Source organism: Loxodonta africana, chromosome 21 (genome assembly GCF_030014295.1).
Source record: "Loxodonta africana isolate mLoxAfr1 chromosome 21, mLoxAfr1.hap2, whole genome shotgun sequence".
Taxonomy (NCBI): Eukaryota; Metazoa; Chordata; class Mammalia; order Proboscidea; family Elephantidae; genus Loxodonta; species Loxodonta africana.
The window spans coordinates 77,872,209-77,894,957 of record NC_087362.1 but is presented as its reverse complement, the minus strand read 5'-3'; the positions used below and the strand labels follow the sequence as shown (position 1 = coordinate 77,894,957).

Genomic DNA, 22,749 nt, shown 5'->3' with positions numbered 1-22,749 from the left:
ATTTTAATGTAAATAGCCACTTGAAGCTGTCGACTGGGCTGGAGGTGGGGACCCATGCTCCAGGCTGCCATACTGGACAGCACAGGGAATTTGTTACTTAAATCGAGGCCTACAGTCCTGCAGCTTCAGCACCACCTGGGTGCTTATTGGAACCTCAAATTCTCTGCCCACCCCACCCCAGACCTGCTGAATCAGAATCTTTGGTTGGAGCCCAGGAATCTGAGTTTTAACAATCCCTCCAAGTAATTTTTATGCAGCTCTACTCTAGGGGAAAGGTAGGTGGTGTGATGCTATGGGAGGGGCGGCGTGAAGGAGTAGGGGGACTGGATTTCAAAATCACAGGAGGCGTCCAGAAAAATGGACAACAGCGCTGAGCCTGAAGTCTGAGTAGCTGAAGAGAACGGTGGACTTGGCCTAGGGTGGGGGCGTCAGTGGTGTGGTGTACAGCTCCCTACACCCAGTGGTGGGAAGGGGCTCGACACATTTAATGAACCCAAAGCAGTGTGGTGGAGAATAGAGAAAAGAGGGTGTGTGAACTAAGAATAGAGGTGTGGGCAGATAAAAGCCCTGCTATTGCCAGCTATGTGTTCCTGGGCTAGTGTCTCCACCTGTCTGGGCCTCGTGTTCGTCACTGGTAAAATAAGGATAACCACCCGTTTCTACTTGCTTATTTAATAGGGGTCAAAGGACAGAGTGGACTAAAACTGTGTTGGCAAAGCACGGGTAAAAAAGGTGCTCCCACTGGGATGACTGGGTGGCCTGGTGGTCCTGTTTCTGACTTATTTTCCTTTGTTCTCTATCTACTCCTTCCCCAATTCTCCTGCGGCCAGGGTCTCAGCTCTGCCTGAGATTCCTCCCGAGCGTGGCTCTCCTCAGCTCTTCTCCTTCAGCCTGAGGCATGTGGTGGTCTGTGGCTCTGTAGCCTGAACCCTGGCTTGGAGGATGGGGACCCGTGTTCCAGTTCTGGCTTTGCTTTTGCTTCCTGGGAAGTCCTTGGCTCCTCTTTTATTGGGTTCCTAATCTTGGAGGCCCCTTCCAGAGCCCTCATCTGAAGACCAGGATGGGCCAAGAGACTGGACTTCTGCAAGTGCCTTTTAAAATCAGATGTAACCAAATGCCTTTTGGGGGAAAGACTCCATAGTAATTTTAGCAGCATTTTTTCTGTTGTCTAGACCTAAGATCAGCATTTTAGGGAAAAGTGTAGAGATAAACTTGCCCTTGCCTCCCTCTGCCTTCCCTCTCCACTTCCAGCACTCCATGTACCACTGCCCCCCACCCCCGACCGTCAAGTGGCCGAGTCTTCGCGGAGCCCCAGCTTTTTGGCAGCTTAAAGTTTTGTCCCTGGAAGATGCCAGGCTTATTCTGAGCCTGCAGATGTGGCGGATGCTTCCCTCCTGGAGACACCAAGTGTCTGCTCTCAGCCTTGGGGTGCTGTTTTGGGGGAGTATTAGCAGCTTATCTAGAACAGACACTGGGACACTGTACTTTCCTTCACCCCGTCAGAAGCCTTTGCAGTCAGCTGTGCCCCCAGTACTTGAAATACTGCCTTGAACATAGTAACTGCTCAGTATAGATGAGTGATTTCTGTTGCTATTATGGAATTCCAGCGGCGCAGTGGTTACGAGCTTGGCTGCTAACCAAAAGGTCAGCAGTTCAGATCCACCAGCTGCTCCTTGGAAACCCTGTGGGGCAGTTCTACTCTGTCCCATAGACTTGATGGCATCAGGTTTGGTTTTTGCTTTTTTTTTTTAATTTTATTATGAGTATTACTTTCTGTTTCTCCAGGACTGAAATGTTGCCCAGATCTCTTCTCTCTAGACAAAGACATTCCTAATAAATTCTTTGAGATCTTCTTTTTAAAAGAACACACTTTACTGTTTGACTCAAAGGAATGAATAGCTAATGGTGGAATTTTAGCCATGTGGGTAAGACACTGAATTGTAGGGAAAGCACCTCTCGTGTCAGCCTCACTCAGTGACAAGATACGTTGAAACATCAGGACAGAGGTTGCAAATTGGTGGCCCGAGGACCACTTCCAATGCCAGAATCATTTTGTTTTGTTGACTGCTTAGGATTAAAATTTGTTTATAATTAGAATTTAACACTTAAAAATCAGGAAAGTTTGTACAAACATCCATATTTCCAGCTTTTTAAAAAAGCAACAGGAAGATTTGGAGTCCCGGGTCTCAGTCCTGACAGCAGCCATTGGATGCTCTGCTGTTTCCACAAGGGCATGTGAAGTAGTTTGCCACAGTCCCCACCGCTCCCTGGTGAGCTGCAGCGAGCCCTCCTCACCCCTTTATGTTACCTGTCTGGCCCTAGGGGCCTTGCCAGTATTCTAAGACTAAATGCCTTATGCAGGAGTCTTCTCCAGACACAGCTGTTGCTCCTAGTCCAGCCTTGCATTTATTGTGCTTGCTGTGTGACTCTGCCCCAGTCACACCACCTCTCTGCGCCTCAGCTTCCCCATCTGTCCAGTGAGGCATTAGATTGGACCTGTGGTTTCTCCGCTGTGCCTGAATGAGTCAGCCAGCATGGCGCTGAGAGGTGGGGCTCTGTACCTCCAACTATCTTTTTATGAGTTAGGGTTGTGTGTAAGATTTCTCGTGGGAATACTGCTTAACGAAGGGTCAGAAAACTCCTACGTTACCTCCTGTCCTGACCCCATATCAAGGTGGGTCTTTGTCCGGGTACTGGCCAGGTGGGTCTCCTTTTTTTCCAGGAGTGGTTGGGAGTATCGGGGCAGGGAAGGGACAATATGCTTTTATTAATAATGACAACAACAGCTGCATTTACTGAGCAGCTCTGATACACAAGCACTTATCCTCCACCAAGTAGCTGCTCTTCTCCCCCATTTTACAGATGAGGTAACTGAGGTTCTGAAAGATTGAGTAACCTGGCAAAGGTCACAAAGATGATGAGCAGTGGAGCCAGGCTGTGAAGCTTTGTTTGTTCCACTCCAGACCCTGAGGCCTTAATCAGCATGCTCCCCTGTTGGAGGGTGCTCAGGACATGGGTGTTCTGATGTATATAATTGGGAAGGAGAACCTAGGAGAGGTGCTCTGGTTGGAGACAGGGAGGTCAGTGCTCTGTGGCTGCTTCTTAGGAGACCCACTACCTTCTGCCCCATCTCTCTGCTAGCCATCTGCCCACCCATGGGTGTCCAGCCCCCTCCAGGCTCCCTGCTCACACACCAGGCTTCCCGCCATCAGTGCCCCGCTGTGGACCATGCTCCCGGGACCAAATGGGGTGGAGGGCTGAGGGACTAGGCTGGTCAAGGTGTAAATTCTTGGTGTTTTTTTTTTTTTGACAAGTGGTATAATCAAGCCAGTTAATTTGGTTGTGAAAAGGGAACTTGGAGGTCATTTTGATAATTCTCAGGCCAGAGCATGTTTCCTGTCAGAGTCTCCTGTAGCCCACATGACAAATGGAATCCCACCCCATCCTTGCTTGTCGTCCAGACTCTGCACCCTTGTTGGTAAAACAACCCAGATTCCTGGTGACCTCATGTGTGTCAGAGTAGAACTGTGCTCCATAGGTTTTTCAATGGCTGATTTTTCAAAAGTGGATCACCAAAAGGACGGAATACTCCCAAACTCCTTCTGTGAAGCCACCATACCCCTGATACAAAAACCAGGTAAAGATACCACAAGAAAAGAAAATTATAGACCTATGTCCTGCATGAATGTAGATGCAAAAATCCTCAACAAAATTCTAGCCAATAGAATTCAACAACATATCAAAAAAATAATTCACCATGATCAAGTGGGATTCATATCAGGTATGCAGGGATGGTTCAACATTAGAAAAACAATTCATGTAATCCACCACATAAATAAAACAAAAGACAAGAATCACATGATTTTATCAATTGATGCGGAAAAGGCATTTGACAAAGTTCAACACTCATTCATGATAAAAACTCAGCAAAAAAGGAATAGAAGGAAAATTCCTCAACATAATAATAGAGGGCATTTATACAAAGCCAACAGCCAACATCACCCTAAATGGACAGAGCATGAAAACATTCCCATTGAGATCGGGAACCAGACAAGGATGCCCTTTATCACCACTCCTATTCAACATTGTGCTGGAAGTCCTAGCCAGAGCAACTAGGCTAGATAAAGAAACAAAGGGCATCCAGATTGGCAAGGAAGAAGTAAAAGTATCTCTATTTCCAGATGACATGATCTTATACACAGAAAACCCTAAGGAATCCTCCAGAAAACTACTGAAACTAATAGAAGAGTTCAGCAGAGTATCGGGATACAAGATAAACATACAAAAATCAGTTGAATTCCTCTACACCAACAAAAAGAACATCAAAGAGGAAATCACCAAAACAATGCCATTTACAGTAGCCCCCAAGAGGATAAAATACTTAGGAATAAATCTTACCAGAGATGTAAAAGACTTATACAAAGAAAACTACAGTACACTTTTGCAAGAAACCAAAAGAGACTTACATAAGTGGAAGAATATATCTTGCTCGTGGATAGGAAGACTTAACATTATAAAAATGTCTATTCTACCAAAAGCGATCTATACATTTAATGCAATTCCGATCCAAATCCCAAAGACATTCTTTAATGAGATGGAGAAACAAATCACCAATTTCACATGGAATGGAAAGAGGCCCCGGATAAATAAGGCATTACTGAAAAAGAAGAACAAAGTGGGAGGCCTTACTTTACCTGATTTTAGAACCTATTATACCACCACAGTAGTCAAAACAGCGTGGTACTGGTACAACAACAGATACATGGACCAATGGAACAAAATTGAAAATAAAGACATAAATCCATCCACATATGAGCAGTTGATATTTGACAAAGGCCCCAAAACAGTTAAATGGGGAAAAGATGGTCTTTTTAACAAATGGTGCTGGCATAAGTGGATATCTATCTGCAAAAAAAAGAAACAAGACCTATACCTCACTCCATGCACAAAAACTAACTCAAAATGGGTCAAAGACCTAAATATAAAATCTAAAACAATAAAGCTCATGGAAGAAAAAAATATGGATAACGTTAGGAGCTCTAATACTTGGCATAAACAGTATACAAAGCATTATAAAGAATGTAGAAGAAAAACTAGATAACTGGGAGCTCCTAAAAATCAAACACCTATGCTTATCCAAAGACTTCACCAAAAGAGTTAAAAAGACTGGGAAAAAGTTTTTAGCTATGACATTTCTGATCAGTGCCTGATCTCTAAAATCTACATGATACTGCAAAAACTCAACTGCAAAAAGACAAATAACCCAATTCAAAAATGGGCAAAAGATATGAATAAACACTTCACTAAAGACATTCAGGTAGCTAACAGATGTATGAGGAAATGTTCACAATCATCAGCCATTAGAGAAATGCAGATCAAAACTACAATGAGATTTCATCTCACTCCAACAAGGCTGGCATTAATCCAGAAAACAGAAAATAATAAATGTTGGAGAGGCTGTGGAGAGATTGGAACACTTCTACACTGCTGGTGGGAATGTCAAATGGTACAACCACTTTGGAAATTGATTTGGCGCTTCCTTAAAAAGCTATAAATAGAGCTACCATACAATCCAGGAATCCCTCTCCTTGGAATATATCCTAGAGAAATAAGAGCCTTTACACTTACTGATATATGCACACCCATGTTTATTGCAGCACTGTTTACAATAGCAAAAAGATGGAAGCAACCAAGGTGCCCTTCAATGGATGAATGGATAAATAAATTATGGTATATTCACACAATGGAATACTACACATCGATAAAGAACAGTGAGGATCTGTGAAACATTTCGTAACATGGAGGAACCTGGAAGGCATTATGCTGAGTGAAATTAGTCAGTTGCAAAAGGACAAATATTGTATAAGACCACTATTATAAGAACTTGAGAAATAGTTTAAACTGAGAAGAAAACATTCTTTTGTGGTTACGAGAGGAGGGAGGGTGGGAGAGGAGCATTCACTAATTAGATAGTAGATAAGAACTACTTTAGGTGAAGGGAAAGACAACACACAATACAGGGGAGGTCAGCACAATTGTACTAAACCAAAAGCAAAGAAGTTTCCTGAATAAACTGAATGCTTTGAAGACTGGGGACCATGGTTTCAGGGGACTTCTAAGTCAGTTGGCATAATAAAATCTATTAAGAAAACATTTTGCATCCCACTTTGAAGAGTGGCTTCTGGAGTCTTAAACACTAGCAAGCAGCCATCTAAGGTGCATCAATTGGTCTCAACCCACCTGGATCTAAGGAGAATGAAGAACACCAAGGTCACAAGGTGATTACAAGCCCAAGAGGCAGAAAGGGCCACATGAACCAGCGACTACATCATCCTGAGACCAGAAGAACTAGATGGTGCCCGGCTACAACGGATGACTGCCCTGACAGGGAACACAATAGAGAACCCCTGAGGGAGCAGGAGAGCTGTGGGATGCAGACCCCAAATTCTCATAAGACCAAACTTGATGGTCTGACTGAGACTGGAAGGACCCCGGTGGTCATGGCCCCCAGACCTTCTGTTGGCCCAGGACAGGAACCATTCCTGAAGCCAGCTCTGCAGTCATGGATTGGACTGGACAATGGGTTGGAGAGGTATGCTGGTGAGGAGTAAGCTTCTTGGATCAGGTAGACACTTGAGACTCTGTTGGCATCTCCTGCCTGGAGGGGAGATGAGAGGGTCGAGGGGGTTAGACGCTGGCAAAATGGACACGAAAAGAGAGAGTGGAGGAAGAAAGAGGGCTGTTTCATTAGGGGGAGAGTAATTGGGACTGTGTAGCAAGGTGTATGTGGGTTTTTGTGTGAGAGACTGACTTGATTTGTAAACTTTCACTTAAAGTACAATAAAAATTATTAAAAAAAAAAAAAGTAAATCACCAGGCCTTTCTTCTGAGGTGCCTCTGGGTGAACTCGAACCTCCAATCTTTTGGTTAGCAGCTGAGCACGTTAACCATTTGCACCACCCAAGGGTGTCCTTGCTGGTAAGGTCAGTATCATTTACTGAAGGCTCCCAACTTACTGGCACTTCACGTGCGCCTCTCAGCAGCCCTATGGGAAGGCTGTGCCCCGTTCATAGGTGATGCTGGGAAAGTTTAAGGATGACGGTTCGCTGTCTGGGATTCCACAGCTGCGGAGGGCTGGGACTGCGATCCTGACCCAGGACCTTCGCTCTCCTCAGCCTGAGCTCCTCAAGCTGGTGGGCACTGACCCGCCTCTCAGCTCCAGGCAGCCTTCAAGCCACACCCCAGGCCCAGCCTCACCCCTTGCCTCTCATTGTTACTTGCCTTGTTCTCTGGGGTCTCCAGGAGGAGGAAGTGGGAATTTAGCAAGCCCTGCGAATGTCCTTGATAATGAGCTGCTGTTTTCTTCTTTCGGCTTCTGGGGGAAGCCTTGAGCGGATGGGAGAGGAATGGACCCCTGGCCTCTGCCTAGAAAGCTGTTGGCCTTTCCAGGATTTTGGGGTGCAGAGACGATGGTGGGCCCGTCTTATTGGTCTCAGCTCTTGCAGTGGTTTTTTCAAAGTTCAGTGGTTGTACCCAACGGAGATAAATTCCAGATGGTTTAAGTCGGAGTTGATGGGAAGATGCGGGGGACCTGTTGGAATGAATAGGAGAAACTGAGGACCCCGGCAGCTCTGGAAGTTGGTGAGCAAGAAGGAATGGATGTTATCTCCTGGAAGCTGCCCTTGGGGCGTTGCTGTGTTCAGGAATCAGTCTCTAGGAGACCTAAGCATCTATTCTGGGCCTTGTGGGGGTGGGGGGGGAGCGGGAGGGGCGTTTTGAAAACAGCCTACCCAGGCCTACAGTGGGTGGGGGTGGTTCCTTAGAGCACAATCAGGGTGCTGTAATTGGAGACTGGGCCGTGGTTACCTGGCAGGCAGATACACCTGCCCGACTGTCAAGCTGCCCTAGAAGGTGGCCCTGTTGACTTGGAAGGCCCCAGCAGCCCAGGCTTGGGTGCAGGCAGGCAGGGGCTACCTTTGGCTTGGTCACAACATCTAGAGCATCAGGGTGGGAGAGGCCTTGGGGTAACCCCGTCTAAAGGTCTTCGTAGTACACACAGGGAGAGGGAGTCCAGAGAAGGTAAGAACTTCTCCAAAGCCCCACAGCCCAGCAGGGGCAGCCTGGGTGAGTGGACTCCCTGAGTGAGGGCCTCACAGCAGCAGCTGGATGGCATGAGGCCGTGTTTCCCAGAGTGTAGCATGGGTACCCCTCATGGTACAGCTGGTGGTTTTAAGTGGAATACAAAAAAAAAAAAAAAAAATTGCTAATGAATGCATGAAGTACAAAATTAAAAACACTCCCAACCACCCACTTCCCCTCCCTGGAGACCACTGCTGTCACCAGGGTCGCGTTTCAGTCCAGAGAAATTCCACGTATGTGCAAACATGTGAGAACGTGTGTACTTTCTTCCCCCACCCACAAACGGAGGCACACAAACGCCGCCTCGGCACACAAACGCCGCCTCACTTTTTCCTCTTTCTGACATATGTTGGGGTGATTCCAAGTCATTTCATTTAATGCTGCACCAGTACACTAAAAAAGAATTATTGTGGCAAATGTATGTATGTAACAAAACATTTCAACCTTTTTTATATGTACGGTTCAGTGTTGTTCAGTCACCAGCAGCACTATCTCTGTCCAGATTTTTCCATCACCCTTAACAGAAACGGTGTCCCCTAGGCAGTGAGTCTCCGGTTCCTCCTTCCTGCCACCCGCACTTCAGAGCTTTTTAAGTTGCCTTCTTGTCGTTGCGGTTTCACAAGCATGTGGAAAAGCCCACCAGTCACAAGCACTCAGCGTGATGATTTTCATAAACTGAACACACCTGTGTAATGGACGCCAGGTCAAGAAACAGCAGGGCCAGCTCACAGCCCCGCCCACACCCATAGCCCAGGGTGACTGCCACCCTCACATGAGGGCTGTGGGTTTCAATAGCCTTGTCTTTATTTTAATAGGTATGTAAAACCTGTAACCTGCACATCCAGATTGAGAGCTTCTAGGAGTTATAGCTCATGATGAACAGCCGTGTGCTGGCCCAGGGCCCTTGATTTTGGGAGACATCAGAGTTGTCTGCAGCTCGAGTCAGGTGATGATGGTGGCAGGAGTCCAGGGTTACCCCTGGGACCATGGGGACCTTGTCTCCTCCCACCCCAGATCCCTTAATTTACCGTACCACACAGCCTGTTATGCCTGCAGAACGTTGCTCATCTAGGTTGACACTCCCATACAGCTGGCAGGGAAACTGAGGGAAATGGCTCCACATCACGAGCCCAGTGACTTGGCTCTGCCCTCTTTTCCCCTCTCATAGCCATTCAGACACCAGGTGCTTGCGTTAATGAGCCCAGGGCAGAAACCAGGTAAAGGGGGTATGTGGATGCCTGGAAGCCCGGGACCTTCTGGCTTGGTATGTGGGTTTTAGGGTTGAATAGGCTGCCATTTTCTGGCTGTGTGACTGCAGGTGAGTGTCTTAACCTCTCTGAGCATCATTTCCTCACTAGTGAAGTTAGGGTGGTTAAAAACTCCCCTCGCAGTGTTAGTGTGGGAGTACCCGGGTGGTACGAACGGTTAATACACTCAGCTGCTAACCCAACGGCTGGAGGCTTGAGTCCACTGAGAGGCGCCTCAGAAGAAAGGCCAGAAAGGGGCAGCGGCGGGGCAGCGGCGGGGCAGCGGCGGGGCAGCGGCGGGGCAGCGGCGGGCAGCGGCCGGGCAGCGGCGGGCAGCGGCCGGGCAGCGGCGGGGCAGCGGCGGGGCAGCGGCGGGGCAGTGGTGGAATTCTCGCACCGGGTTCTATTCCCAGCACGCGCACCTCCTGTGCAGCCACCACCCATCTGTCAGTGGAGGCTTGCGTGTTGCTCTGGAGCCAAACAGGTTTCAGCGGAGCTTCCGGACTAAGATGGACTAGGAAGAAAGGCCTGGTGGTCTGCTTTTGAAAATCGGCTGATGACAACCCCATGGAGCACAAGGGTCCAACCCCCACCCGCCATGGGAAAGCGCGGGACCAGGCAGAGCTTTGTTGCACTGTGTGTGGGGGCCCATGAGTCGGGGCCGACTGAACGGCAGCTACAATGTGTTGAACACCCAGCCCAGTCCCGGGGTGAACACGCTCAGGTAAGAGCTGCACTTGTGGCCATTGTGTGAAAGGCCTGGAGCCGCAGGGGAGAGCTTGGGGGGGAGGGGGAGAGAGGGGACAGAGGCCCACTGCTCATCCCTGACGAGCCAAGGGCCCTCCGCGGCCGTGGGGAAGGGGCTCTGCCTGCTGGATGGGGCTGGCTGGCCCAGGCAGCTGCGTCATTCTCAGGTCCAGGGTCCCAGGCTGGTGGCTGGGGCAGATGGGTCAGGCGGGGCCTGGGCAGCTGACCAAGCCTCCCAGGGGGCTATGAGGCCAGCTGCAGGCCGGGACTGGAGCCTAGGGCCGATACTGTGTTAACCCATTCTGTTCTGGGGACGGCTGTTTTTCCAGGCCCTTGAATGGCTTCCCTTTTCTTTCAGTTGCCCCATTTGCCCCATCAGCTCCTTGTTAGACCGGGGGTCTCCAACAGGCAGCATAAGGACTGTATTTGGGCTGTGAGTGTTTGGTTGGGCCTGTTTATTAGGGAAGTACCAGGTTACAAGCCGGGATCAGGATCAACAGGCTACAGTTCAAGATCAGGAAGCTTGTAAGCAGAGTCTCCATTCTTCAGTGTGGGACAGCTCGGCCTGTTTTAAAAATTAAAAGGATTCATATAAAAATTGAGATTTCTGGCCTCCCTTGAAAACCTGTAAGATCTGATTCTGTTGTCATAGTCCGTGGTGGCGGTGTAGGCTGGGTTGGAGGGGGAGGTCACTCACAGTCTCCCGGTTGTCCCCAGCCACCCCCATTACTCATTTCTGGTACTGGCCTGGTCCTTCTGTGGGGCAGTTGAGATCCTGGTCTAGAGAAGCCTGCTAAGGGAATGAGCTCTTCTCGCCTCCTCTCCCATCTGAGCCTTGCGACACAAGGGGTCTCTCCAGCTCTCCTTGATCCCTTCCCATGATGGGAGCCTCGTTATCTTCTGAGTGGACCTGCCTTTGTAGCCTCTGCTGACAAAGCCCTGTCCCTGCTTGAAACCCTCCATAGTGTCTTCCACTAGTTGCTCCCAGTTTGACCCCTTGAGGCCACATGGCCAGCTCTGTGCCTCTTCCCCGTGACAGCCCTTCAGATGCCTGAAGAAGCTCTGGGGGCCCCCTGAGCCTGACCCTTTGGGCTGACAGCATCAGTTCTTTTGCTTTTCCTCCTAATATGTGGCTTCAAGACCCCCTGTTATCCTGCCATCCCTCCTTGGCCACGTCCCAGTAGGCCCGGGGACTCCTAGGAAACTCCCAGCTTTGCCCTGCACACTCCCAGGGCGAGGAGACCACTTCCCACACACCTGGCATCTAACTTCTGTCAAAAAAAGGAAAATGTAAACTTATGGAAGGCATTTGTAAGTCCAACCGCCCCAAAATACCTGCAGCATCTCCAAGTGGGGTATTATGGGTCAGTTGTTTTATGATTTATTTTATTTTGTGTTGTTGAGAATATACACAACAGAACATACACCAATTCAACAGTCTGTACGTGTACAATTCGGTGACATTGACTGTGTTCTTCAAGTAGTGCAGCCATTCTTGCACTCCTTTTCTGAGGTGTTCCATTAACATAACATAACTCCATTAACATAAATTCACTGCCCCCTAAATTTCCCATCTAATCTTTTGAGTTGCTGTTGTCAATTTGATCTTTGGGTCAGTTTTATATTTCTCTGCATGTTTTCTTTTATTTAACTTTTCTTTTACAATCTTGGGGGTTAAAAAGTGAAGAAGCAAAGGGTTGGTGGAGAATTAACCAGCTGATGGCGGGCACCTGCTGAAGGGAGGGCATGGCTGGGGGCGAGGAGAACCTGACTGAGAGGATTAGAGACCGCAGAGGAGGCGGGGCAGAGGGAGGAGGGGTCTGTGCACCAGGGACTGGGAAGGCCTCTTGGGGTGGCAGTGGACAGATGTGGCCTCCGAGGGGGGAACTTGAGGTGATTGGAGCAAAGGTCAAGAAGCAGGAAGGTGTTTGCTGGCAGGTGGTGGGGGCGGGTGTGTGGGCTGGTACATCAGGAGGCTGGGGGAGAGTTCTCAGGGGCAGAGGAGCTGGGCCCTGGCTGAGGACGGTGATCATGGGTGGATTAACCAGAAAGCAAGGTGTGCACCGGTTTACAGTAAGCAAGGTGTGCACGGGCTTAGTTGTGCTTCCTTAACTGTTCACTGCAGATTCGTCAGTGAGGAGCTTGGTCCCATGCAGCCATGTCTGCTTTGCAGTGTGCACAGAGCAACCCTTTGCGGGCCCCGAGGGCCGGCCCTGCCAGCAATGGGCCAGATGTGTTTCTTCGGATGGTGCTGGGGGAGTGTCTCTGTGTGGGTGTCCTTGCGTGATGTGTGGGCTGCTGTGTTTTGATCCAAGGGAGCCAAACTGGTTTTCCTGGCCCATCTCTCAGCCATCCAAAGCAGAAAGTTAAATAAACACAGCCAAGTATTATCACAGGATGCGAGGAAAATGAACTCAGTCCCCATGGGCAGCCCACATCTGGCAACCGCTGGGCCTCTCAGGACTGTGGGATGAGACAGAAGTGGCTGGGGGTAGGGATGGCTCGTGGTACCCCCTACTCAGGGGTGTGCCGCCTTCCAGGGCTCTGTGCCAGGTCGGGGCTGCGGGGGCTGCAGGGTGCTTGCCTTCAGCTGCATCCTTCCCATCACCAGCCCTTTCGGAGGCCTTGGCTTTCCCAGGGGCATCCTGTCCCCTGAGCCTGGTCGGCCGGCACTTGAGCTGGAAGTGCAGTGGAGAAGTGGGCCCAAGCTGGGGAGACCGCGCGCCTGGGCCCCAGTGCCGGGAGGTCCTGTGCATTTGGGAAGCACCTCTACTGAGGCCGCGGTAGGTGAATGAGCCACATGCAGGGAGCCCTGGAAGGGTTGGTATACCCTCCTCCAGCCCTTTATCTTCTGTCCAGCCCTGTCCTTGGCACATAGCCTCTGGTTCACGCTGCCCTTAAGTGTGCTGGATGGAATGCAGGGCGCCTTATAGGACAACTCGTGCACATTTTGTTGAGAGGAAGGAAAGAAGTGTGTCTTCCCTCCCTCATTCAACTTTCACTCATTTGTTGGAGGGTGCCCAGCACTTCCGACGCCTGGGCTCCCCAAAAGTGGCATTGCACTAGAGGGGCCTGCGGGGGGATTCAGGTGGTTGGCGGGTGGACTTTTTTTTTTTTTTAGTACTTACACATTGATTCTACTGTCTATTAGGAAAAGGAGTCCAGAGGAGGTGCGAATGGCAAAGCACTGCTACCTGAAGGGTTGCAGGTTTGGAGTCCACCTGGCAGCACCTCAGAAGAAAGGCCTGGTGATCTACTACCAAAAAACCAGCCCCTGAAACCCTGTGAAGCCCAGTCCTACTCTGGCACACACTGGGTGCCACGGGTTGGAATAGCCTCAGCAGCAACAGTTTTTTAAATTAGGAATATGTTACTTTATATATTTATTCTGTTACCTATTAGAATAACTGTCAGTAGCACACCAAACGTGTGACTTCATGTGGTGCTGCTGAGAAGGATCACAAGAAGGGATTTGAGTACAAAGAGGGAGCTGATCTAGAGAGGCTTCGGTGACATTAGTACAGGTGGGCTGTGTCCTGGCAGAAGTCTGGAGAGTGATGTCCTCTGGGAGGCTCTCTGCCAGCCCAGGGACAGACAAGGAGCTGCCCAGGTCAGCCGCCTGCTGCACCCTTGATGGGTGTCGTCCAGCCCAGGGACAGACAAGGAGCTGCCCAGGTCAGCCGCCTGCCGCACCCTCGATGGGTGTCGTGCTTCATCTTGGGACCACCAGGCAGGTTTGGGAGAGGCAAGGCCTGGCCTGCCCTGGTGGCACCAGCTGCCAGGGGGAGAAGCTGGCACCCACTCCCCCCGAAGCCTTCTCCACGTGCACTCTAACCACGTGGGTGGGCAGTGGGGGCTGAGCTGGGACACATCTGTGCTGGTGGAATGTCCCTTGCCAAACAGAGATATTAAAAGTACTAACTCCTTAAACTGTGAAGTACTGTGATTGCCCTGCTCCTGGGACGCCCATGCGGAATTATACAGTGTTTGGGAATGGTCATTATGGCTCATTCTGGGGCTCTTAAAAAGTGATGGGGGAGGGCTGGTCTGTGTGTCAGAAACCAGATGAACCCCCTACCCACACATACACACACACACAGACATACAGAGACACACATAGACACACAGGCACACACAGACACACACACCAGTTACAATGACACACAGGCACACACAGACACACACACCAGTTACAATAAAAAACTCGGTTTCCTATTTGCTTGTATTTAAAATAAAGCCCATGTGTAACAGGGCACTGACGTTCATGTACAATGTTAGCACAGAAAGTAAGTTGTTAAGGGATCATAAAAATATCAGTTTCTACTTTATGGAGCTTTTCTTCAAAAGAAAGTGGTAAAAAGGAGAGATTCTGGTCCCAGCCCCTCCTCGCTTCTGGTTGAGATGGCTGCAGGTCTGGGTGAGTGCTGGTCCCTGGGCCCTGAATGGGAGCCCTGACCCCAGGCTGCTGGTCAGTGGTCCACCTTCAGGCTCCTAGTGCCCAGTTGGGCTGCTGTTGCCCTCTCTGTGATGAGTGTTGCAGGGTCCCTCCATGTGGGGTGGTGTGTGCTCTCCTCTTTATCACCTTTCCGAGTTGGAGAGCTGGTGGCTGAGAGCCCAGGGCTGCCTCTGAAATGGGAGGCGGGAGCCAGACCCTGTCGTAAACCCACGTTTATATGCTGCGCGTTTCCGGTAAACGAGGCTGTGCAGGCCAACTGTATGAAGTGAAATCCGTGTATGGACGAGGAGATTAACCTCATGGGGAGACGAGATTAAACGGGGACCTCCTAGTGCTGAGGTGAGGCAGGTGGCTCCCCAGAAGGGAATTTCCAGGAAACACCCCACTCTGAGTGAGATTTGCGAGGGTGGAGAAACGGTAATCCCATCTTGTGCTGTTTGCTGTATGCCAGGCACGGAGCGAGGCTCTGTCTCCAAGGCAGATGGGGCCCTGATGGCTCCACTCTAGAGACAGGAACCAAGACTCTGGAGACACAGTGTCGTGGCCTAGGCTACACTGCAAGCAAGAGCTGGTTTGTGGTGGACCCTGGACTGGCACACCCCAACGCTGACTTCTGCAGGACCACTCTCTCTGGAGGGTTCCGAAAAAACGAGTCATTTTAACCCTGGCCTTCCCATAAGCTTTGGCTTTTCCAGGAGAGTACTGTTTGGGGAGCTCAGTTAGTGACTGCTCAGCATGGGCTGAGAGGCTGGTCGGCTGAGTGTTAAGTGCGAGAGCTCTGGAGATGTGTTGTTGAGGTTTGCCATCCAGCTGGCCCTTGACTCGTGGTGACCCCCCACTCATGGCTACCCTGTGCACAATGGAATGAAACACTGCCAGGTCCTACACCATCCCTGTGATCAGTTGCAGACCAGAAGGTTGTGATCCATAGCGTTTTCATTGGCAGATTTTCAGAAGTATATCTCCAGGCCTCTCTTCCTAGTCCATCTTAGTCTGGAAGTTCTACTGAAATCTATTCAGCATTGTTCTTGTTGTCTTTAGGTGTCATTGAGTTGGTTCCAACTCATAGCAAACACCGCCAGGTCCTGCGTCATCCTCACAATCGTTGTTATGTTTGAGCTCATTGTTGCAGCCACCGTGTCAGTCCATCTTATTGAGGATCTTCCTCTTTTTCACTGACCCTCTACTTTCCCGAGTATGATGTCCTTCTCCAGGGACTGGTCCCGCCTGATAACATGTCCAAAAATTGTGAGACTAAGTCTCATCATCCTTGGTTCTAAGGAGCATTCTGGTTGTACTTCTTCCAAGACACATTTGTTCATTCTTCTGGCAGTCCATGGTATATTCAATATTCTTCACTAACACCATAATTCAAAGGTGTCAATTTTTCTTCAGTGTTCCTTATTCATGGTCCAGCTTTTGCATGTATATGAGGCGGTTGAAAACACCATGGCTTGGGTCAGGCACACCTCAGTCTTCAAGGTGACATCTTTGCTTTTTAACACTTTAAAGAGGTCTTTTGCTGCAGATTTGCCCAATGCAATGCGTCTTTTGATTTCTGGGTGTTGATTGTGGATCCAAGTAAAATGCAGTCTTTAACAACTTCAATCTTTTCACTGTTTATCATGATGTTTATTGGTCCATTTGTGAGGATTTCTGTTTTCTTTACGTTGAGGTGTAATCCATGCTGTAGGCTGTGGTCTTTGATCTTCATTAGTAAGTGCTTCAAGTCCTCTTCACTTTCAGCAAGCAAGGTTGTGTCATCTGCATAACGCAGGCTGTTAATAGTCTTCTTCCAATCCTGATGCCCCGTTCTTCTTCATATAGTCCAGCTTCTCGGATTATTTGCTCAGCATACAGATTAAATAGGTATGGTGAAAGGATACAACCTTGATGCATACCTTTCTTGACCTTAAACCAATCGGTATCCCCTTGTTCTGTTCGAATGGTTGCCTCTTGATCTATGTACAGGTTCCTCATAAGCACAATTAAATGTTCCGGAATTCCCATTCTTTGCAACGTTATCCACGATGTTATTTAGCATCGTAGCAATACACAGCTGCCACTGCAAGTTGGGAGGTGGCTAAGAGGTGCATCGGCTGGGAATTGAACCTAAGTCTCCTGTATGTGTAGAAGATGAGGATTCTATCCCTGAACCGCCATATGTAGACCCAGCTTAAAACCTGGGCTTGCCCTCTGCCTGTGTAATGTGGCCCACTTTTAAAGATGGTCACGTAGGTCCTGATTTTCCCGTCCGTGAAATGGAGACCATTACATGCCCCTGCTGTCGGCTGTTGGGAGGATTTTGTGTAATCGTGATGGTACGTGTGAAATGTGCACTCGGCAAGAGTAGTGACTGTTGTTACCGGTATTGCTGGTGTGTGCGGTCCTGAGGCAGGTGAAGTGGGAGATGGGAGAAAGAGGGGACCTACAGGGTCTCCCTAAAGGGGCTGACAGCACAGTTGGGGCAACATGTTATGCTCTAGGGTAACTCGTTTCTGTTTGTTGGGCACCTGGGCTTTGGGCTGTGAACCATGCACTTTGTGAACACCATCTCATTTTATCCTTCGAGCTACCTCACAGAGTTGCTGTGCACAGAGAGGTTACTTTGCTTGCCCAGGTCACACAGCAAACCATGGGGGATCTTAAGGCTTGCTTCAACCACACCCTGCCGCAGAAGAGGATAACCTTCACTCCAGGGCTAGGGCAGTTAAGGCGAGCTTCTTGGAAAAGGTGACTCAAAGAGCCAGGCGGTGCAGCATGCAGGCTGGTGGTCAGGCTGACCCTGGGGGCTTTGATGAGATGCTTGAAGCCCTGGGCCTGTGTCCAGTTTTCCCCACAGGCAGAATCTGGGGTCCGGCTGCGCTGGGTGGGGTGGGGCCATATCAGATGTCCCCTAGTTTGTATTTCCTTCCTTAGGCAAATGTAATTTGTTGATTTTCCTGAATTTTATCTTTGAACAGGAAGAAATTTGCATACATTAAAAAAGATTCCCACAGACTTTTTAAGGTTTTTGTTCATAGTTATCACCCTTAAAGAAGTGGAATTTACATGTTAGTGTAGAAGGAAATCAGAATTTTAACTGTGTTTAGAGCAGAAACTCATGCCTGCTCTGGGCTGGTCCTCTCCCCTCCACCCCCCAGACTTCTCTTGGGCCACACCACTGAGCTCCAGGGTGTGGGCAGTGGTGGTCCCTGCTGTCCAAGGGCCTGCCTTTCACTTTCCCTAGCTCCCTGCCCCCTCCTTCACATCTATATGCTGGGTCCTTTCAGTTTCCACTTGTTTCTGTCTGAGATTGGGATTCATTTAGCCTCTTCCATCATTCGTTCATTCACTCACTCACTCAGCTCCTGCTATGTCCAGCCACTGAGGGACACAATGATGAATATTACTTGATCCTGGTCATCACGGAGTTCCATGTCTAATGGTTGAAGGTCAAAGCCAAAGCCCCTTTTCTTATCTCCCAGTACATAGCACAAGGAGCCCTGCAGGCACAGCAGTTAAGTGTTCAGCTGTTAACCAAAAGTTTGGCAGTTTAAACCCACCTAGCCGCTCCATGGGAGAAAGACCTGGTGCTCTGCTCCTGTAAAGGTTACAGCCAAGAAAACCCTGTGGAGCAGTTCTCCTCTGTCACATGGGGTCACTGTGAGTCAAAAATCGACTTGTCAGCACCTAACAACAACAGTACCTAGCATGGAGTTCTAGGTATCCTGGAGGTAGGTGTTCAATAAATGCTTCTTAGGAGATAAAAAGGCCACATACCAGTTGGCAGCATGTCTCCAACACCTAAAAATGGGCAGACTCTGCCCTAGCATCCTGCTTCTAGGAACTAATCCTAAGAAAAATCACGGGCAGGTTTGTGGCCTCGTAATGTGCAGGATGTGGGTTGCAGCGAGGTTTCTCTTGCAGTAGAAAATACCTGGGAGTAAGCTAAGCTCCAGCCATGGGAGTGGTCCTGGTGGCAGGACTCAGGCCACCCTCAGTAATGACGGTGTGGGCCTGAGTGTTTCCAAGTGAAGAGATGGTCACTATATATGCCAAAGGAGCCCTGGTGGCACAGTGGTTAAGTGCTCAGCTGCTAACCAAAGGGTCATTGGTTGGAAGCCACCAGCTGCTCCGTGGGAGAAAGATGTGGCAGCCTGCTTCTGTAAAGATCACAGCCTTGGAAACCCTGTGGGGCGCTTCTACTCTGTCCTGCAGGGTGACTGTGCGTCAGAATCGACTTGATGGCAGTGGGTTTGGTTTGGCATACATATTGCCGAGTCACAAAAGGGACTTACAGGACAGTATGTGTAAATTACACACACTGTTAGAGTTTTTGGAAGGTTGTAGCAATGTATACACACACAGAGAAAGCTGGGTGGCTGGGTTGTAGGTGATTTTAGTTTATTTTATACTCATAGTATTTTCTGTTTTTCTACATTGAACATGTATTACTTATGTCATAAACTTTTATAAAAAGAAAAAGATGCTGAATCTAGGAAGCAATAAGAAGAGGAACCTCTGAATGAATTCTGTGTTTTGGAGGCGTATGGGACATGGGCAAAGCCTGGGCAAGGGGTTTAGGGTGAGTGAAAAGGGCTGGGGTCCCTGTGGCTTCCAGGACCAGGTCCAGCCCCTCCCCACTCCTTGGCCGGCCCTCGTTGGTTGCTTTCATCATGGTGGGCTGGCTGTGTGCATCTGCGTGCCTCTTCCCAGCTCCTCTTTGGTGGCTGTGATGGGAGCAGGCACTGCAAAGCAAAGCTTTCTGTTCTGAGAGCGCCGTGTGTTACAGGTTTACCAGTACTCCACTGTCTCAGATGGCTTACCGTATCGCCCCAAGGGGGCCTGTGTGCTTGGGGAGATCCAAGAGGATGAATTTCCCTCTTCATAGGTTCCCCTGGAGTGGGCATGGGGTGGGGGGGATCACTGGGGGTGGGGCGGGGGAGGGTTTGGTCTTATGTTGACTGAGTCAGCCCAGAGCCAAAGCTTCTGCTTGTCGGAAGCAGAATTAAAACAAAGGGGTTAAGAATTTCGGTCTCATGTCTACCTTGTCCTAGCTCCACGACCTTTGGCCTCATTTTCCTCATCTGTAAAATGGGGTCAATGATTGTATTTATAGAGTTGTTTAGGCCAGTAGTTCTCAAACACTAGCGGGAATCAGAATCACCTGGAAGGGTTATAAGAATGCAGATTTCTGGGCCCCACCCCCAGATATCCTGATCTTGTCCGTGTGGGGCAGGGTCTGAGATTCTGCATTTCTAACAGACATCCAGGTGATGCTGGTGTTGCTGGTCTGGGGGCTACACTCAGGGAAGCACTGTTTTGGGCAGTTGTTGTTAGCTGCTGTTGAGTCGGTTCTGACTCATGGTGACCCCATATGTGCAGGGTAGAACTGCTCCATAGGTTTTCGTGGCTGTGACCTTTCTGAAGCAGATCACCAGGCCTATCTTCTGAGGAGCCTCTGGGGGGGTTCGAACTGCCAACCTTCTCGCCCATAGTCAAGCGCCTAACTGTTTATGCCCCCCAGTGACTCCTTTAGAGCAATTAAATGAGCATCATCACAGGGCCTGGCATGTAGTAGGAGCTCAGTAACACTTGCAGCTTATTCAGAGAGGATCCGGATGGTTGGGGGCTTTGCCTGAGGGAACACCAGGGCCTGGAGGCCAGGACACCTGGCTTCCAGGCCTGCCTTTGTTAATTTCTCTGTGCCCTGTGTGAGCCATGTTCTTTTCTGGGACTCTGTTTCCCATTCTGTGAAATGGGTCAGTAAAGGCCTGACTTTCAGGAAGCAGCTGAGGAAACATCTGCAAAAGCCGTCTGGAAAAGTAATAGGAATGTTGGTGGCTGATGCCGGATGCCTGGTGCAGGTCAGGGCTGGAGGACTTGGGGACGCTGGGCTGCGCTGGCCTGTCTGCGCACCCACTTGGGACCAGCACGGAGCAGCAGACTGTGGTGGTGACACTTGCGCGTGTCCCCAGGGGCCACAGAGTCACCCAGGCTTGGCTCCTCTTCCGACAGAGCTGCAAGAGACCCTTTGAACAGAGAAGAAGAAAAACGTTTTAATTCCCATGGGCGCCCGGCCTTTACGAGGTTGCCTTTGTTTCTTCTCAATTCCTGATCCCTTTTTCCACTGTATTTGACACATCAGGTGGCTTTGCATTGGTCAGTTTTCTTTTCTTTTCCTTCCCTGTGGCTGGGCCAGGACAGAAGGAGGGGTGAGTAGCTTGGGGTCACGGTTTCCCTCCTCCTTCCTTCCTTTACCCTTTGCGTTTGAGCTAAAGCCATACTTGCAAACATCCGGCACTGGCCTTGTGAGCCGTGGTCTGGCTTCTGGACAATTGCTGTGGGTTCCCTGGGCTCCATCTCCTCATTAGAAAAGTGGGGGGTCGGGGGCCGGTAGGTGGGATGCCCAGCACAGTGCCCACCAAGCATCCCCTAGGGCTCTGTGAAGGCTGGCTTTCCGGGAGCATAGATGTGCCTGAGTTAAACACACACCCAAGTGTAGAGTGGAGATGTGCGTGTACGTGTGTGTGTCGGTGTGCAGTGGGTGTGGGCTATGCAGGTGTACCAAGGGAGAGGAAGGAAGCTCTGTGGACCACGGCAGGTGGCCAGTAGATTTCAGACCATTTTGTTGAGCCTTTGGAAGCTGATCCGTGTTCAGTGAGAAGGAGGCCTGGTCCCTGGCAGTGTCCACCAGGAGTGCAGGGTAGGGGTGCTGAGGCAGATCTGTGCTCAGTGAGAAGGAGGCCTGGTCCCTGGCAGTGTCCACCAGGAGTGCAGGTTAGGGGTGCTGAGGCAGATCTGTGCTCAGTGAGAAGGAGGCCTGGTCCCTGGCAGTGTCCACCAGGAGCGCAGGGTAGGGGTGCTGGGGCAGATCTATGCTCAGTGAGAAGGAGGCCTTGATGCTGGCAGTGTCCACCAGGAGCGCAGGGTAGGGCAGGTATTCCATATCTACCCTATCCCTGATGTAGTGAAAAGTAATTTTTCTGGTTCTTTAAAGAAAGCTCAAAGTGTCTCACATTCATTATCCTGTTTTATACACTGTCATCATTTTTTTTTTTTAATTAGGAAAGAGCGAAGGAGAGGAGTCAAATTTCTGCAAGGTGGTATGGGACAGATTTTTCTGGGATCACAGCTTCTACTGCATCTGTAGATACTGCCCATCTTTCTTTTTTGGGGTGTGTTTAGGGGTGTGGGATGATGATGGCGGGAGGGGGAAGTGAGCTGGCACAGAAGCTGCGCCCCTTGGCTGCGACTCCAGTGGCTTCCCATTTAGGGATACCATCCCTGCATAGGGGGGCGGACTGGAAGGCAGTGATATCTGAGGACTATGACACTAGCAAGAGCCTTCTCGGGGAGGATGGGGAACTCTCAGTGGGATCCTGGATCTCACTGTTCAAAACTCAGCCCTCCCATCTACGGCAGAGTGAAACATCAGCCATCAGCCAGAAGCTGGCTAGTGTAGACAGTCCACGTGAACCACCCAATTAAGTACAAAGCCACAAACTCCGTCCTCTTCCATGGCAGACTAGGAGGGAGGCAGGAAAGCTTGAATTATCCCAATAACCTGCGCTAACGTAGTTGGCGTGTTTACCTTGAACCAAGCGCTTTTGGAATATCATCTCATTTAGTCCTCAGGACATCCCTACGGGGTCACTATAGTGTCACTCCCATTTTTTACAGACTGATGCTGAGAGTGGATCTAGTGTTTTGCCCACAGTCTAATGGGCTGTCAATGGCAGAGGTGGGGGGTGAAGCCCGGCAGCCTACTCCAGGGTCCACTCGTTTGATCCCTACCCTTAAAAGCTTCCTTCCAGACCCTCTGGGTAAGGGATTCATCTGTGTAGCTAGATGAGCTCTGTTGGGGGACTTGTGGAAAGGCCACCTTTTCATCTAAGGGTGGACCTCCTTCTTCCCTGGAGCTCTTGGCCTGTAACTGGATGGTTTTCTGCTCCCCCTGTTGGATAGATAAGCCAGGCAAGAACAGAAAGACACCAAGGTGGCTGAGCAGGGCCTAGGCTCCCAAGCCCTCTGCCTGGGTATGGCCAGAGGAACAACTTATGAAAAGTTTCCTGTGGTGTTGCATCTTTCATGGTGCTGGTTCTGAGGGAAAACCAAGTATTGCCAAAATTGCCTGTAAAAATCTCTCAGGAAGGAGCTCCTGACTTGGAGAGCACT

The 22,749-nt window shown here is 49.8% G+C and overlaps 1 protein-coding gene across 3 annotated transcripts in view; it reads left to right on the top strand.

Moving 5' to 3' along the window:
• ZNF423 (zinc finger protein 423) overlaps positions 1-22,749 on the top strand; it is a 408,064-nt gene that overhangs the window by 44,209 nt on the left and 341,106 nt on the right. The window contains exon 1 of one of the 3 annotated variants that reach the window (XM_064274146.1): positions 20,188-20,786. The exons of the other annotated variants lie outside the window; for them this stretch is intronic. The gene's annotated coding sequence lies outside the window, so the exon portion shown is untranslated. Of the gene's footprint in view, positions 1-20,187; positions 20,787-22,749 lie in introns of those variants that run through there. 3 annotated transcript variants of the gene reach the window in all.